The sequence below is a fragment of the Micrasema longulum genome, unplaced genomic scaffold (genome assembly GCF_059751315.1).
Source record: "Micrasema longulum isolate JH-2025_06_02 unplaced genomic scaffold, ASM5975131v1 h1tg001080l, whole genome shotgun sequence".
NCBI lineage: Eukaryota > Metazoa > Arthropoda > Insecta > Trichoptera > Brachycentridae > Micrasema > Micrasema longulum.
The window spans coordinates 400919-417579 of NW_028278268.1; the positions used below are offsets into that span (position 1 = coordinate 400919).

Below are 16661 nucleotides of genomic sequence, written 5' to 3' on the forward strand. Positions count from 1 at the left end.
TAGTTCTAAAAATTTATTTTAATGTGCCAATATGTCTTCTTGGTCATACTGATCATCGTGGTTTCGGATGTGACAGGGTTTAAAGAACACCCTGTATATGAATACATATATACATATATATATATATATATATATATATACATTATTCATTACAACATATTAAAAATTCGATCATTCGAATGGTTTCATTTATAAAATTAGACATTTTACTGGAGTACCCATGTAAAAAAAACAATATTCATTTAATTTGAATTCATAAATAAAACAACGAATACAGGGTTATTCAATTTATTTAACACATAATAAAATAACAATATTCATATAATCAATTAAACTAATAAAAAAGGTGAAAGACAGTAATGGCCGTATCTACAATTACATCAATGTATATGTATGTATGTATGTATGCGTGTATGTGTATATATTTTATTTTCTAATTTAATGAAAACTGTACTTTTTTCTTTTCTTCTCTTTTGGGCTATAACTGTTTTTCTATTTCTCCAATATTATTTTTTTTATAGGAAACATATTCGAAAACCATATTTGCCGCAACAAATCGGTTTCTTAGAACAGACATTTGCCCATATAGGAACCGATTGCAACATTAGGCATACTAATATTTCTGGCTTGCCGAGCCTTCATATGCAGAGCCTACTCCTAGTACAAGCAGAATTTGCCAGAGTGTTTTTTGTGCCATTTATGTGACAATGTATGTATAAACTTTCATACATACATTGAAGCGCAGCATTGTTCCGAGAGCCATAAAGAAAGCAAATGTAACTCCACTTTTAAAAAACTCACAACTTGATGTAGAAGATCTTTCCAGTTTTCGCCCTATTTCAAATCTTCCCATCGTATCAAAAATATTAGAAAAAATAGTATCTCATAGGCTCGTTAACTATATCGAGCAGAATTCTTTATTTTCGGTAAGGCAATCGGCATACTGACATTTTCATTCCACGGAGACGAGAGTGATAAGAGTACTATCTGACATTATAACGGCGGTAGACTCTGATAATCTGATGTTGATGGCTCTTCTGGACATGAGTGCTGCATTCGATACTGTAGACCATAATATTTTGCTTGAACGTCTGGAAAAAACTTATGGTATCCGTGATCAGGCACATATGTGGTTCAGTTCATATCTTAATGAGAGAGAATACGCAGTTGTGTTCCAGGGTAAAAACTCAACCAACTTTCGGGTGTCTACAGGAGTGCCTCAAGGGTCAGTACTCGGACCACTCCTCTACCTCCTTTACACTAAAGATATAGAGAACATTATCAAAGAATGTGGATTGTGGTCTCACTGCTATGCAGATGATACTCAGATTTATTTTTATTGCAAACCAGGCGAGAGAAGTATGCTCGTCAATTTTATTAATGGATGCATCGAGAAAAAGGGAAACTGGATGGCTGAAAACAGACTAACATTAAACCCATCAAAAACTGAACAACTATGGGTCGCTTCAGCCAGACGACAGAATTTGATCCAGGATACGGCCCTACCCAATGTAGGTAGTACCGCTTTACCCACCGTTAAACTACTGGGAGTTTTACTCAATTCTGACCTTTCTCTTGACGCTCAAATTAGTAGAACGATAAGTTCATGCTTTTACCAGCTGAGACAAATTAAATGCATACGCAAAAAATTGCCGGTTGATGCCGCCCGTCAATTAATAAATGCGTTTGTAGTGTCTAGAGTCGATTATTGTAATGGTATCTATGCAGGTCTACCAATGAACAAAATGACTCGCCTACAATCTGTATTGAATGCCGCAGCGAGACTTATTTTCGGAATCTCTAGTTCAGTCATATCACTCCACTACTTCGGGAATTATTTAGCTTCATTAAAATTTTATAACCTTGTTTCATTAGCACACAGAAGAGATATGTTTGATCAGATCCTGCTTTATAAAATTGTCAATAATAAATTCGATTCCCCGGAACTCATTAATCTACTTGCTTACCGTGTCCCCTCCAGGCCAACTAGACTCTCTGATATTTTCTATATTCGTAAATTTAAAACTAATCATCGGAAACATTCTACAATCCCTCGTATATGTGAAACATTTAACAAAAAATTTAATAGTCTTGATATATTTAACACTCCATACAATATGTACAGAAGAGAATTAATGGGCTTGATTCATGCTCTTCATTCATAATTCGTTTAATCAATAAATCAAATGCAATTTTCCACTCTCACTTTCCTTCAATCATCCTTTACCACTCCTTATCAATTTCCTTCTTTTCCTTTCCACTATCTCCTTATTTTGTCCATATTTATCTTATTTTAATATATAGTATATTTATTATTTATATAGTTTAAACTTCAAGCCGTCGTCGCTTTATTACAGTATTATTTAGTGAATACATATAATTGGATGGCAGGCCCTACTATGTTTACATTTTATATAATATATATTTTTTTTAAATATTCATTTAACCTGTACATCTGTTTGTATTCGAAATAAATAAAATAAAATAAACTACGCTGGCTACGTTTTCCACAGAGGGTCGAATACAAACTCTGTTGGCTTATGTATAAGTCACTGCACAACTCTGCTCCGGAATATTTAAGGGAACTATGCGTTCGCACGTATGAATAGATGGAAGCGGGAACATCCACCGAACGGAAACTTGAGATGAATTTGGAAGATCACGTCTTCCTGGTGCCTTATCGAATATGTGGTGTAGTGAGTTACTTCGCCATGTGTTCCCATTTTTATTCCCCGTCATGATAATATAATCCTAATTAAAACTAAATGAATTTATAGCCCAAAAGAAAATAAAGAAAACTTAAATCTATTCTGAAAACGAGTAAATTTTCTAGAAACACAAAAGTTGATTACTTCAAACGACTACAACAAATAAACTAATTGAAGAATTTGGGTGACATTTTAACAGCTGACGTTTGACAGATTGCAATTTAGAAAAAACATTTTTTTTTGTGTTTGTGCTGCCATCTAGCGCTAGGTAGCTTCATTATCAATCCGCCCTCGTATATTTTCTTTACTTGCGTACCGGTGTTTTGTATTTTGTTTAATATGAATTGTTTTTTTAAAATTATTTTATACTATGTAAAGGCGTAAGCCGTCAAATAAACAAATATTCTAATCATTATTTTATTTTTTTGTAAATTTACGAACAAGTATTATAAAATAGTTCAAGTAACTATTAGTTACATAAATAAATCTACAATTTCACATAATATACATTTAACTTATCCCTAAAAAACATGATGCAATTTGCTCAAAAAGTGGAGACGCTTCTATACCCGTACAATATGTAAATATTCCTTGTTTTTTCCCCTATGTTTATTATTACGGTTCTAAACGGGCACAGTCTAAAATGTCATAGTTAGTTCGTTAGTTCTATAACTGTTGATGAGCTTAGGGAAAAAAATATAAGGGCTGAAAACAAAATAAAATATTAAGGATTACCGACCCATTCCGGAATAAATAAGATATTCATTTTTAGTAATTTCACAGCAAGAACTTTCTCACCAATGTGAATCAATGAATGACTAATTAAATCCTCTTTTTTGGAAAAAGTGTTTCCACAATCTGAGCATGAGAATGGTTTCTCGCCGGTATGAGCTAAAATGTGTGATTTTAAAAAACGTTTACGTGAACATTTATATTGACACTCTGAGCATGAGAATGGTTTCTCGTCGGTATGAGTTAATACGTGTCTCGTGAAACTATGTTTCATTGAACATTTAAATTGGCACGCTGAGCATGAGAATGGTTTCTCGCCGGTATGAGTTAACATGTGTCTTCTAAAACTATTTTGCAATGAACATTTAAATTGGCACACTGAGCATGAGAATGGTTTCTCGCCGGTATGAGTCAACGTGTGTCTTTTCAAACTATTTTTCATTGAACATTTAAATTGGCACACTGAGCATGAGAATGGTTTCTCGCCGGTATGAGTTAACATGTGAATTTTCAAATTATTCTTTCGCAAACATTTATATTGACACTCCGGGCACGAGTAAGGTTTTTCGCCGGTATGCGTTGACATGTGCGATGTAAATTTGCTCTTCTCTGGAGATTTATATTGACACTTTGAACAGGTGAAATATTTCCGTCTCACTTGTAAACCTAAAATAAAAACATAAATAATGAAATGTAAATCTTGAATGCTAAAAACCAACAGGAAATAAGACTTATGAGGCGATAATAATTACATTTTTTGGGTGTTGTCTTTTAGGTAATGTAAATAATATTGATTTTAATAAATCTTGGGGATAATTCTTGTGTCGTACATGTTATTAAACCGTCCAAGCGAACAATCAATATTATTTCAATTGATTAATTTGATAATCTCTATGGGATTTCGTTAGTTCCACGTGCTTTTATAGGCTTAAATGTTGAGATAGAATGCTTTTTACAGAATTTCCAGTACTAGAAATAAGACAATTATACATAAAAACAATTTTAAGACATTTCCATCAAAATCCTGACAGACACAATGACGGACAACAAATTTACGACACTAGGCAAAGACAAAAAACAATACTTCTGCTCCCAAAGAAAAAAACTAATTAAGGACAAAGGCATTATACATTTCTGGCCCCTAAGCTATACAACTTTTTAAGCAAGGGCATATTGGTGAACAGAATTAAAAATAATATTTTCAAAGCTCGAGTCCATAAATGGATTGCTAAAAGGACTAGACAGGAAGCTGAGGAATATGTTTCATATATCAGAATATAATTCTAGTTTCTTGAAAGTCCTTTCTCGTTTTATTGATGTAGGTAGGTTTTAGCATCTTTTTTCATATTTCTTTTGAATATTTACACAACAATTGATGAGAAAGTATGATAAAAAGACCAAGAAAGACATGGAATGACCCAATTCAACAAATCCTCAAAGACGGACATGACGAAAGTCGGAATAATCGGCGCGCGTGCATGTGAAGATGTATGGATGTAGAGGATGCGAAATCTGTATGCAAATACAGAGTTATATCACGTTCTATCCTTCCTGCCTGCCATTTCGGGGAAACAGCGGCTTGCTTGTCGTAGAGCCTGTATAGGGAAGTCATAATTCACGACCGCGTGCCTAGTACAAATCCACGGTTGTGACTTCCAAAAGCTTCCATTCGATAAATGGCTAGAATAATACAACTCCGCTGCCGCATTAATTTTATCAACAATTGATACAAAAATCGTTGAATTCCTCTGCTAACCATCATCCACAGTCCAAAGACGAAATCTCCGAGTGTGCAAAAAAGTATTACTTACTTGAAGCAATTTCATGTTTGCGAGAGGAATCCGAACATTCTTGTTTAATGTCAGGGTAATCAACATCAATCTTTGTGAAGATCATTACATCGCTGGTTATCCTGGGCCGGCCAGTACTGGTCCCCGGTTCAGCCTTCACGGCAGCAACAGCCGGCTCCTCGCTGCTGCGGGGCCGTGGCGCCCCTTCCCGAGCCTGGAGAATATCTTCTACATCGCCAGCCCCCGGTTCAGCCTTCACATTCACTGAAGGGAATTCCATAATAAAAAAAATACATAACCTGAAAATGAAGATCCTGTAAATTACAAAAATGACTAATATAAACAATAAAATCACAATTCCTAAAGCGTGGAATGAAATATACGCAACTTTGACAATAATAAAATGACACGTGTGATCTTTATCGATTCTGGAATTAAAGAAGGTCATTTTAATGTCCTACAATGACACTACCCACAGTTTGATTTTCTCCATAAGAAAACAAATGTAGGTAATTTATATATTTTAAACAGAGATGGAAGCTGTATAAAGCACGTATAAAGCTTATGATCTGTCATAAGCTGTGTCAAGTGTTCACTTATGTGTGTAGAGTATTTTAGAGTATTTTTAGTAGTTTTGTCGGAAAAAAATATTAACTAATCGTATGTACACATCTAAGGCCCGTTCATTAGCATTTATGCTTTCAATAGCGATTCTCAACTAATAATATTTAATAAACAATAGCCCCTTCATCATCATCATCAGCCGTCTCTTGTCCAATGTTGAACATAGGCCTCCCCTTTAGTCTCCATATTTCCCTATCCTGAGCCAACCGCATCCAACCACTTCCTGCAACTCGTCTTATGTCATCAGACCACCTTGTCTGAGGCCTGCCGACACATCTTCTACCCGTTCTGGGTCGCCCTTCCAGGACTTATTTGGTCCATCTAGAGTCTGTGATTCTGGCTATATGACCAGCCCAGCTCCATTTCTGGTTAGCAGCCCTATGGACCACATCGGTGATCTTTGTTCTCGCTCTAATCCATGTATTGGTTTTTCTGTCTCTCAACGAAATACCCAGCATTCTCCTTTCCATGGCTCTCTGTGTCACTGATAATTTGTGTAATTTTTTTTTCGTGAACACAAACGTTTCACAGCCATATGTCAGTACAGGGAGAACACAAGCATCAAAAAGTTTCTTCTTTAAATAATGTAAATACTTCGGAGATTTCAGGATATATGAGAGCTTACCAAAGGCGGCCCATGCTCAACCTCGCCTTCTTTCTATTTCTGATTATCTTCCCCGAGCTTTATTTCGTGTCCTAGGTATATATAACTGTCAACCTTTTCAATGATTTATCTATTTACTAAGATGTTACATGATTGGTTTTCATCACTCATTACATTAGTTTTTTTTTTTTTTTTTAGCCCCTTAGATTATATTCTGTTAATAAGCTTCATTTTATCCGGTGGTAAAAGTGATAACAAATAACAAGATGTCAGTTTAATAAATTACGCATTTTGTGCGCTAAAACTAATCATCATCATATTCCCGTCTGCACCCGATGGTGCATAGGGAACTGCATTGGTACACTAGATGCGGCGAATATCAATCTTCCGTTACGTGAGATCACAATAACTAAATATGACTTTTCTCAAGCCTGACGGTAATTAACCTCTGCAATTGGGACTCCCGGTCTGTTGTGGAGCTCGCTACCAACCAAATATATATTTCTATAATTACTTCACAAACATCAACAGATGAAAGAATTGAAGGAATATAGATGTTCAAATATAGGCAGAATGGTGAATACACAGTGTGTAAGGTGGCCACTTAAACCAGCCATTGACAGGTCATAAGCCCTGTAGATGCCTAGACTTCTAAATAACCTTATCTTAAATGTTCTTCATCTCGGTTGTAATATGTTAAATATATATTTGTTACTTACGTTTTACGGTGATTTGTATGTAAAACCTTCGTTTACTTGTCCAATAATAGTGTAATTTATGTGTTTTTGTCCACTGGATAGAGACGCGTACCGCTAAGCGCTTGACAGAAGAACCACAGATAAAATGTAATGTGATGAACAATCCACAAACAAACATAGATATTTTGGCTACAGATTAATTATTATTAGTAGGTACTTCACTGGGTAAATCGTTTTATTTCATATTTTATAGATTCCGTTAAAATTTTGTCGCTTGTTTTGCAATTTAATTATCGTGAAATGGCTCGTTACAGATTACGCTACATATAAATCAGGGGCGGGCCTGAAAACTAGGAGTGTAAAATGATGACGGGAACTTCCTAATATTGTTTTATTTCTTTTTACACTATAAAAATAGATAGGTATACAGACCCTCAAGTTGGTATATGTTGGCGTAATGGGGCGGCGCTGAAGTGTATTTAAGGCCTGTCAGACTTAAACAATTCCAGATTTCCTATCGAATTTCTTTATATTGTATTTAAAAAAATTTATGTTGTTAAAAACATTTAAGTTTGTAAGTGAATATTCTTGATGGAAGTTCATTGTAATTTATTATATAAATAAAAGACGAGTGATAAATCCACAAATTTGGAATATCCACCAGTCGCGAAGATGTCGCGAAAGCGATGAAACCGGTCACTGGATATTCCAAATCTGTGCATTAAAGTATCACTCGTCTTTTATTTATATAATAAATTATGTCTTTTATTTATTTATTTTCTTTTTTACACCAACTTTACTTCTAAACACTGTTCTATTTTTTATTGCTTAGTATGAATTAAATTCTATTAAATGCTAAAAATAAATTCTTCACCATTAGAAAAAGTTACAGAGATGACAGACTTAGGTATTCTTTTTGACGGAAAACTGAGTTTTATTAAACATATACAAAACATTACAAATAAGAGCATGAGAACCTTGGGATTTTTGCTGCGAACGATACGGGATTTTGAGTCTATAAACATAATGAAAACATTGTATATTGCCCTAGTGCGAAGTCAACTCGAGTATAACTCGGTTATATGGTCACCGCATTACAGGGTTCATGTTAAGGACATCGAAAGAGTTCAGCATAAATTTTTGCGTTTTATCAATTTTAAATTAAGTATACCGATTGAATACATAAATTACTCATACTTAAATGATTATTTAAACATCCAAACATTAGAAAACAGACGAAAATTAAATGACTTGCTTTTTTTGTTTAAAATAATAATGTCGATGTTCGATTGTTGTGAACTTATCAATTTGAATAATGTGCGAGTGCCTGGTCGAGTTACCCGATGTAATACTTTGTTCTACTGCGGTCCATCATCGACCAATTACAGCGCGAATTCGCCAGTAATGCGGATGCATGTACTCGCGAACCAATATGCTAACAACATCGATGTCTTTAGCGTGAGTCTTGTAAATTTTAAATATCAATGTATATGTTCCTTATCAAATAGAACTTAATATTCTGTTCACATTGTATTTTATAACATTATGTACGTAGCTGCTTTAAACCTTTAACTGCATTTCTTTAGCTTACTAAAAAAAACAATAAAAAAAAACATATATATATTGTTATAATTTATTTTTTTAAAACCAACTTAACTTTTAAACACAGTTCTATATTTTATTACTTTATATTGTATTTTTTAAAAATTTATGTTGTTAATACACTCATCTTTTTATTTCTATTTTTATACCAACTATACTTCTTAACACTGTTCCTATATTTTATTTACACTGTTCTAGCTTTTGTTGATTTATATTGTATTTTTTCAATTTAATGTTGTTTATATACTTATATTTTGTAAAAATTTCATGTGTGTAAAAGCCTTATGGGCGTGAAAAAATAAAATAAAAAATATTGTATTTTGAAAATTTTGTGCTGTTTATATACTCATGTTTTATATAACTTTCATGTTTGTAAAAGCTTTTTAGGCGTGAAAAATTAGAAGACTCTTTGGCATTAGTGTAGCAGTTTTTGTTAATTTTCTCGAAAACACCGAAACGGGAGTTTGCTATCTTTGCTTCCAATGCCCTCAATTGATGTACGTAAAGTATTATTATCAAACCAATGTCTCATGTGTTCTTTGTTATTTGAGTTCCAGAATAAATATACAAAACAATGCATCGAAGACTTTATTATTTTATTTGTAAAACAACAAATTGTGTAAATTGTAATTTTTTCAAATTTTATTTAAGTTTATTGTTGTGCACACAGTGCTATATCGGTATAATTACAGTGTTATTGCAAAAAACTTAAACCTAACACAGCACCAATTACGTACACAACACAATATGTAATACTATTTCTGACAGGACAACAAATCGTGACAAGAATATGTTTAACACGTGATTCTACTTGAAATATGGAGATAAAAAAAAGCGAGCGGCCTTCGTGGTGTAGTAGTAAAGATGCCTGAGAAAACCACAAAAATTACAACATTTTGTGCATTTGGGCTCTCATATTAATGTCGGGGGCACCAGCGGCCGAGAAGTAAATCTCCGCATTCAGCTGCCCAAAAGCGCAATGCATCGTCTCATCTAAATGTGGAAAAGTGGCGACATCACAAGGGCTACCGAGGTGAGACTGGTGAAATTCTGGTGTTTAGTGTCTTCCATTATGCCTCACAGACATGGACCCAGAGGGCCGGGAACGCGGGAGGATCGACGCATTCGAAGTGTGGCATCCGAGACGACTGTAGCGAGTACATCGGTCAGAGCGCAGAAGCGACGAGTCATTACTGTCTATCCACACAATGCGGGAGCGGGGCCGGGCAGCCCGGAGCTGGAAGGGTCGGCGGTACACGAGGAAGAGGACGTTTGCAGATGAGGCGGACGGATGCGATCGAGAGAGTCACAGCTGTGACGCTACACGTGTCCACGAGACTGGCGGAGGGTCGAGAAGAACAGGGGACACTCGTCCGGGAGCACAGTGGTCATGACCGACTAGGAAGAAGTAATTATCAATGTTCTTATTATTCTATACCCGTACCCATAGAATTAAGAATAGTCCAGAAGGAGCGTATAATCATATTTGGATACATCGAACTGTGTCCAAAAATTTCCCCACTATGCGCCACTTTGTTATGCACGATGGGAGAAAATATAATCATAACACAAATGTAAGGTAAAAAAAAGCAATCTGTTAATTTCTCTAAAATTGTATTGCGCACGCGGAAACATTAATTGACACAACAGAGTAGATAACAAAGTGTTATTTAATAACAGCAATTGAATTAATGAACTTAGAACTTAAAAAATAAAACAAATTTTATTTTACATTAAACGGATATTTTTATATCATGTAAAATAATATTTGATATTTTAAAGATAATGTCGGTCAAATGTCCACCACGCCGTTTTTTAATCCGAGGTCCAATTTTCATTAGTTCTCTCATTAGATGAGCAAATTAGGGTAAAAAAAAAATACTACCCTGGCTTTTTAAGATCCCAGCAGTATCTCTACACTTTAAAAAGACACAACGCGGCATAGTTGAATTCAAATCGGAAGTTGCGTCAGTCGCTCAGTAGCGACGTCTACAAAGAAACTAACTTAAGAGTAGTTTAGTCGTCTTCTGTTTGATGCGCGTTTGCGGTTTCTGGACTGTTCTTAATTCTATACCCGTACCTATAATATTTATGTATTCCTTTTCATTTCCCCCTAAGGTTTGTCATTACGGTTCAAAACGGGCAGCCTAGAAACTCATAGCAAGTTCGTTAGTTCTATAGAGAACTTTTTCATCAATGTGAATTAATGAATGACGAATTAAATCCTCTTTTTTGGAAAACGTGTCTCCACAATCTGAGCATCAGAATGGTTTCTCGCCGGTATGAGCTAAAATGTGGGATTTTAAAAAACGTTTCCGTGAACATTTATATTGACACTCTGAGCATGAGAATGAATTCTCACCGGTGTGAGTTAACATGTGTCTTTTCAAATTATCTCTTCGTACACTTTTATATTGGCACTCTAAGCATGAGAACGGTTTCTCGCCGGTATGAGTTAAAATGTGTGTTTTCAAAATACGTTTTTGTGAACATTTGAATTGGCAAACTGAGCATGAGAATGATTTTTCGCCGGTATGAATAAACATGTGAAATTTTAAATTAACCTTTTGTGAACATTTAAATTGGCACTCAGAGCACGAGAATGGTTTCTCGCCTGTATGAGTGAAAATGTGTGTTTTCAAAATACGTTTTTGTGAACATTTGAATTGGCAAACTGTGCATGAGAATGATTTTTCGCCGGTATGAATTAACATGTGAGATTTTAAATTAGCCTTTTGCGAACATTTAAATTGGCACTCTGAGCATGAGAATGGCTTCTCGCCGGTATGAGTTAACGTGTGAGATTTTAAATGATTCTTTTGTAGACATTTATATTGGCACTCTGAGCATGAAAATGGTTTCTCACCGGTATGTGTTGAAATGTGTCTGTTCAAATGATGTTTTTGTGAACATTTAAATTGGCACTTTGAGCATGAGAATGGTTTCTCACCGGTGTGAGTTAACATGTGCGACTTCAAATTATCTTTTCGTACACTTTTATACTGGCACTCCGAGCACGAGAATGGTTTCTTTTCTATATGAGTGAAAATGTGTGCTTCTAAATTACATTTTTGTGAACATTTAAATTGGCAAGCTGAGCGTGAGAATGATTTCTCGCCGGTATGAATTAACATGTGCGATTTTAAATAACTATTTTGTGAACATTTAAATTGGCACTCTGAGCATGTAAATGATTTTGCGGTGGTTTGAGTTAAAACGTGTCTTTTCAAATCACTATTTTGTGAACATTCATATTGGCACCGATTGAAACAAAATGATTTTTCGTCGGTATGTTTTAAAATGTGCGATGTAAATTGACTCTTCTCTGGACATTTATATTGACACTTTAAACAGGTGTAATATTTCCGTCTCACTTGTAAACCTAAAATAAAAACAAAAATAACATTATTATTTATTAAGTCTTGAGTGCTAAAAAAGAAAAAATAAGCGATAAAAATATTGAGTTTTGCAAGAATGAAACGAGCGCTATTGGAAAATAGACGCTATGTTAGCTACGCTGGCTATGTTTTTAAACCAGTCGGTATAAAAAATTATATAAGTGAATTTACACGAACTTAAAACGTCAGTGAGTTGTTTTTCATTTTTAATAATTTTTCACGCCCATAAGACTTTAACATACATAAAATCGGGTTGTAGTCCCGTGGCTAGTGTTTCGTACTAACGGATCAGAGGTCCGAGGTTCGAACCCCACTCTACCCCAACTTGTTTCCCATTTTCTAATAACGAATTATTTACAATTTGTTGAAAATAGCGCCAAAAATCGAAATATGTGGGTGAATAATGTTTCCTTTAAAAAAATTTTTTTAAAAGTTATATGAAACACAAGTAAACAAGATAACATTTATAAAAATAAAATTTAAAAATAAATAAAAGATAGAACAGTGTTTAGAAATATAGTTGGTCTTGAAAAAATATGAAGAAGCCTCAAAAGAGAGAAAAAATCGTATAGGATATTAAAAATAAAAATTCGATAAACTTATAAAATGCAAACATATGAAAGAAATACAATTTAAAGGTTGAAAGTAGCTAGGTACACAATATTCATTATTAAAGAATATAAACAGATTATTATTTTTATGGAACATATGGGTATATTGATTTTTAAAATTTACAAGACTCACGTTAAAGACATCGATATTGTTGGCATATTGGTTCGCAAGTACATGCATTCGTACTACTGGTGAATTCGCGCTGTAATTGATCGATAATAGACCGCAGTAGAATAGAGTATTACATCGGATAACTCGACCAAGCTCTCGCACACCAATAAAATGTATAAGTTCACAACAATCGAACATCGATGTCATTATTTAAAATAAAAAAAGCGAGTCATTGAATTTTTGTCTGTTTTCTTACGTTTGTATATTCAAAAAATCATTAAAGTAATTGTAATTTAAAATTGGTACTTGTATTTAGTTTAAAATGCATAAAATGCTGAACTTTTTCGATATCCCTAACATGAACCCTGTAATACGGTGACCATATAACTGAGTTATATTCGAGTTGACTTCGCACTAGGCCAATGTACAATGTTTTCATCATTATTATAGTTAATTTATATTATTCAACGTGGAAATCAACCTACGCGACTCTATTTAACCTACGCGGTACATAAATCTTAACGAAAAATTGCCGCAAAATAACGACGAATCGCGTGTACTAACATCGTGTACTGGTTTAGCCGATAATTTGTTTCAATGTATTTTAGCCAGAAGAATCGCATGTAAGTAGATAGTGGCTAATTTTAGTTTTGTGAGGTTGCCACGCCTGACAGGACATTTTGTTGGTTGGGAATTCTGCTCGTCCCCCGCGTTCTTTTCGCTTTTTCAACGAGTTAAATTCGCGCGCTTTTCGATTTGTTGAAAAGTATTTTTCGCTATTTCGCCGTGAAAGTTAATATAACTTAACGCTATAACTCACACAACGCCGGAAACATTTTATCATCCGCCGCGCCGCCTTCAGACTCCGGACAATTGTGTGCATGCAGTTTTCCTGACCACCAGTTTCCCCGATAGCGCGAGCTGATCGCCGACAAGGAAGAAGACTCAACACCAGGTTAGTCAGTGTTATTACATATTGATTTTATCTGGTTCGAGTTCATCTTAATAGATTGTTGGCATAATCCACTACCTCACATCGGCGGTTTTTAAGAAAATAATTTAATTGTCCGCTATCATAAAATATATTTAAATCGCAAAGGGTAAATTTTATTAACACGGATTCTCCATGTACTCTCTACGGCAGTTCAAAGAGCCATGAGCATTTGCCAGCGCTTTTGGCACGTGCATTTTGCGACGTTTACAAAAGCCTACATTGTGTTAGACTGAGATAAGCATTATCGACAAAATCAAGTTAAGACTTTGGCATTGGTTTGAACAAGTAGAACGAATGGGCAGCGTAAGACCGAGTAAAAATATTAACGATGCTAATGTTGATGGAAGCAGATATCGAAAAAGACCAAGAAAGACATGGAATGACCCAATTCAACAAATCCTCGAAGACGGACATGACGAAAGTCGGAATAATCGGCGCGCGTGCATGCGAAGATGTATGGATGTAGAGGATGCGAAATCTGTATGAAAATACAGAGTTATATCACGTTCTATCCTTCCTGCCTGCCATTTCGGGGAAACAGCGGCTTGCTTGTCGTAGAGCCTGTATAGGGAAGTCATAATTCACGACCGCGTGCCTAGTACAAATCCACGGTTTTGACTTCCAAAAACTTCCATTCGATAAATGGCTAGAATAATACAACTCTGCTGCCGCATTAATTTTATCAACAATTGATACAAAAATCGTTGAATTCCTCTGCTAACCATCATCCACAGTCCAAAGACGAAATCTCCGAGTGTGCAAAAAAGTATTACTTACTTGAAGCAATTTCATGTTTGCGAGAGGAATCCAAACATTCTTGTTTAATGTCAGGATAGTCAACATCAATCTCTGTGAAGATCATTATATCGCTGGTTATCCTAGACAGGTCAGTGCTGGTCCCCGGTTCAGCCTTCACGGCAGCAACAGCCGGCTCCTCGCTGCTGCGGGGCCGCGGCGCCCCATCCCCGGCCTGGAGAATATCCCCTTCTACATCGCCAGTCCCCGGTTCAGCCTTAATATTCAATGGAGGGAATTCCATTTCTAATAATGAAACCTGAAACAACGATCCTACAAAGATCTTACAAAGTGACACATTACAGTTTAAGTTTCTCCATAAAAAAAATTGTAAAGGTTATTTATATATTTTAAACAGAGATGAAGCTTTTGAATGCTGCTAATTTTCCATATCCATATAGCAACCTTTATCAACAATGGCATATTTTTTCTTCTTGATAATTTTATTCAACTACCGCATGTTCATAATTTTACCTGCCCGCATCTGCTCGCCCAATAATCATCTGCCCGCATTTAAACACCGTTAAATTTTCTGACCGCCGCTCCGCCACATTCATCTTTATATTTCGCTAATAACTATGGTGAAGGTGCCGTGTTCACCAAAAAAGGAAAAAACTACCCAGGACTTGGAGATAGCATTCGGATTCCTGTTCTTGATTCCGTTTCCTATCTTCCTTAAGGTAGGATTTTTGTTTGCTGTAGTTTGTTTGGCCGCATACTGTTCTTTTCCGAATCTGCCATCTTCGCGCAAACACATCTTTTCTTTCCCCGCAAAAATTAACACAGATCAACGATTCAGTCAAATAATACCCACACAAAATTATAATCGCCATCCCACTAAGTATATATTTTTGTTACTCACTTTTAGCGGCGATTTGTATGTAAAATCTTCGTTTACTCGTCCAACAATATTTTAATTCGTGTATTTATTATCCACTGTATACGGACGCGCGGTTTGACGGTTGACAGTAAATCCACAGATAAAATATTACGTGTAAGACAATCCGCGAACAAATATAGAAATTATGGCTACAGGTTGATATTAGTGCCTGACTAGGTAATTAGTTTTATTTTGACATTTATAGTTTTAGTTTAAATTTGACTGCTTGTTTTGCAATTTATTTAAAGTGAAATGGCTAATTTTAGACTTCAGATTGTTAATTTTTTCAGGATAACTTAAATAGCGCCATTTTTTAATAAATCCACCTCAAGGGCGCGTTAATAAACATACCAACACGTCTTGCAGCTACAGAGCTCCTAGAGATCCTAGTTTCTCATTTATAATTTTATTATTTTTTTAACAAATTATAGGAGCTAGATTACAACACGTCTTGCAGCTACAGAGCACACGGACGTTTGAAAATCTATCCCCCCTTTACACTGTACAAAAAAATGACCAAGAAGAGTTTTTAATTTTTAAATAATTCTTTAAAAATACAATCTACATAACTTGTCCAGTAGCTGCAGAGCGCATGGGCGATTGAAAATCATGATCCAATTAAGGTTGAAGTTTAAGTTTGAAATGATTTTATGGTAAATTAATTTACATAACATTATTAGGCACCGAAAAAACCATTACCCCGTTTGTCCGTAGCAGTTGGCAGATAGAATGCCACATCACTCTGTTTATAAAAACAAATATTGCTTTTTCCACGTTCATACATTTTCTCATGCACGTACGCCGATTATTCCTATTCTTGACATTGTAACGAATATATTTCGTCTAGCCCTATTGTTAAGCACCACGTAGATACTTACAATCCAGAATTTATATTTTTGTACGCCCGACACCGAATTTGGCAATAACGCTGGAGTCCGCGGCACTTGTTGAAAAGTGTCGAATGGGTCGGTTGAAATTCCTTAAAAGAGAGACTGGTTTTCACGAATTGGAAAGAGATGAATTCTTAATTACTGGAAGCGTCGATTTTGGACGTAAGTACAATGAATTTGAATTTATTTTAAGGGGTTATCGTTTCGAAATGGCCGAAAACGG

The 16661-nt window shown here is 35.2% G+C and overlaps 2 long non-coding RNA genes across 3 annotated transcripts; both read right to left on the bottom strand.

The window, feature by feature from the left end:
• Nucleotides 1-428: 428 nt before the first annotated feature.
• Nucleotides 429-7337, bottom strand: LOC148277147 (uncharacterized). Of its 2 annotated transcripts, none has more exons than XR_015823571.1 (3): nucleotides 7178-7337; nucleotides 5252-5529; nucleotides 429-4106 (listed from the first exon to the last, which is right to left on the bottom strand). It is a non-coding gene; the product is annotated as an uncharacterized LOC148277147 (long non-coding RNA). The 2 variants fall into 2 exon arrangements; XR_015823570.1 differs by having other exon boundaries at nucleotides 5252-5544.
• A 4265-nt stretch (nucleotides 7338-11602) lies between these two features.
• On the bottom strand, nucleotides 11603-15622 carry LOC148277148 (uncharacterized). The gene is made up of 3 exons (XR_015823574.1): nucleotides 15531-15622; nucleotides 14651-14941; nucleotides 11603-12140 (listed from the first exon to the last, which is right to left on the bottom strand). It is a non-coding gene; the product is annotated as an uncharacterized LOC148277148 (long non-coding RNA).
• Nucleotides 15623-16661: the final 1039 nt, after the last annotated feature.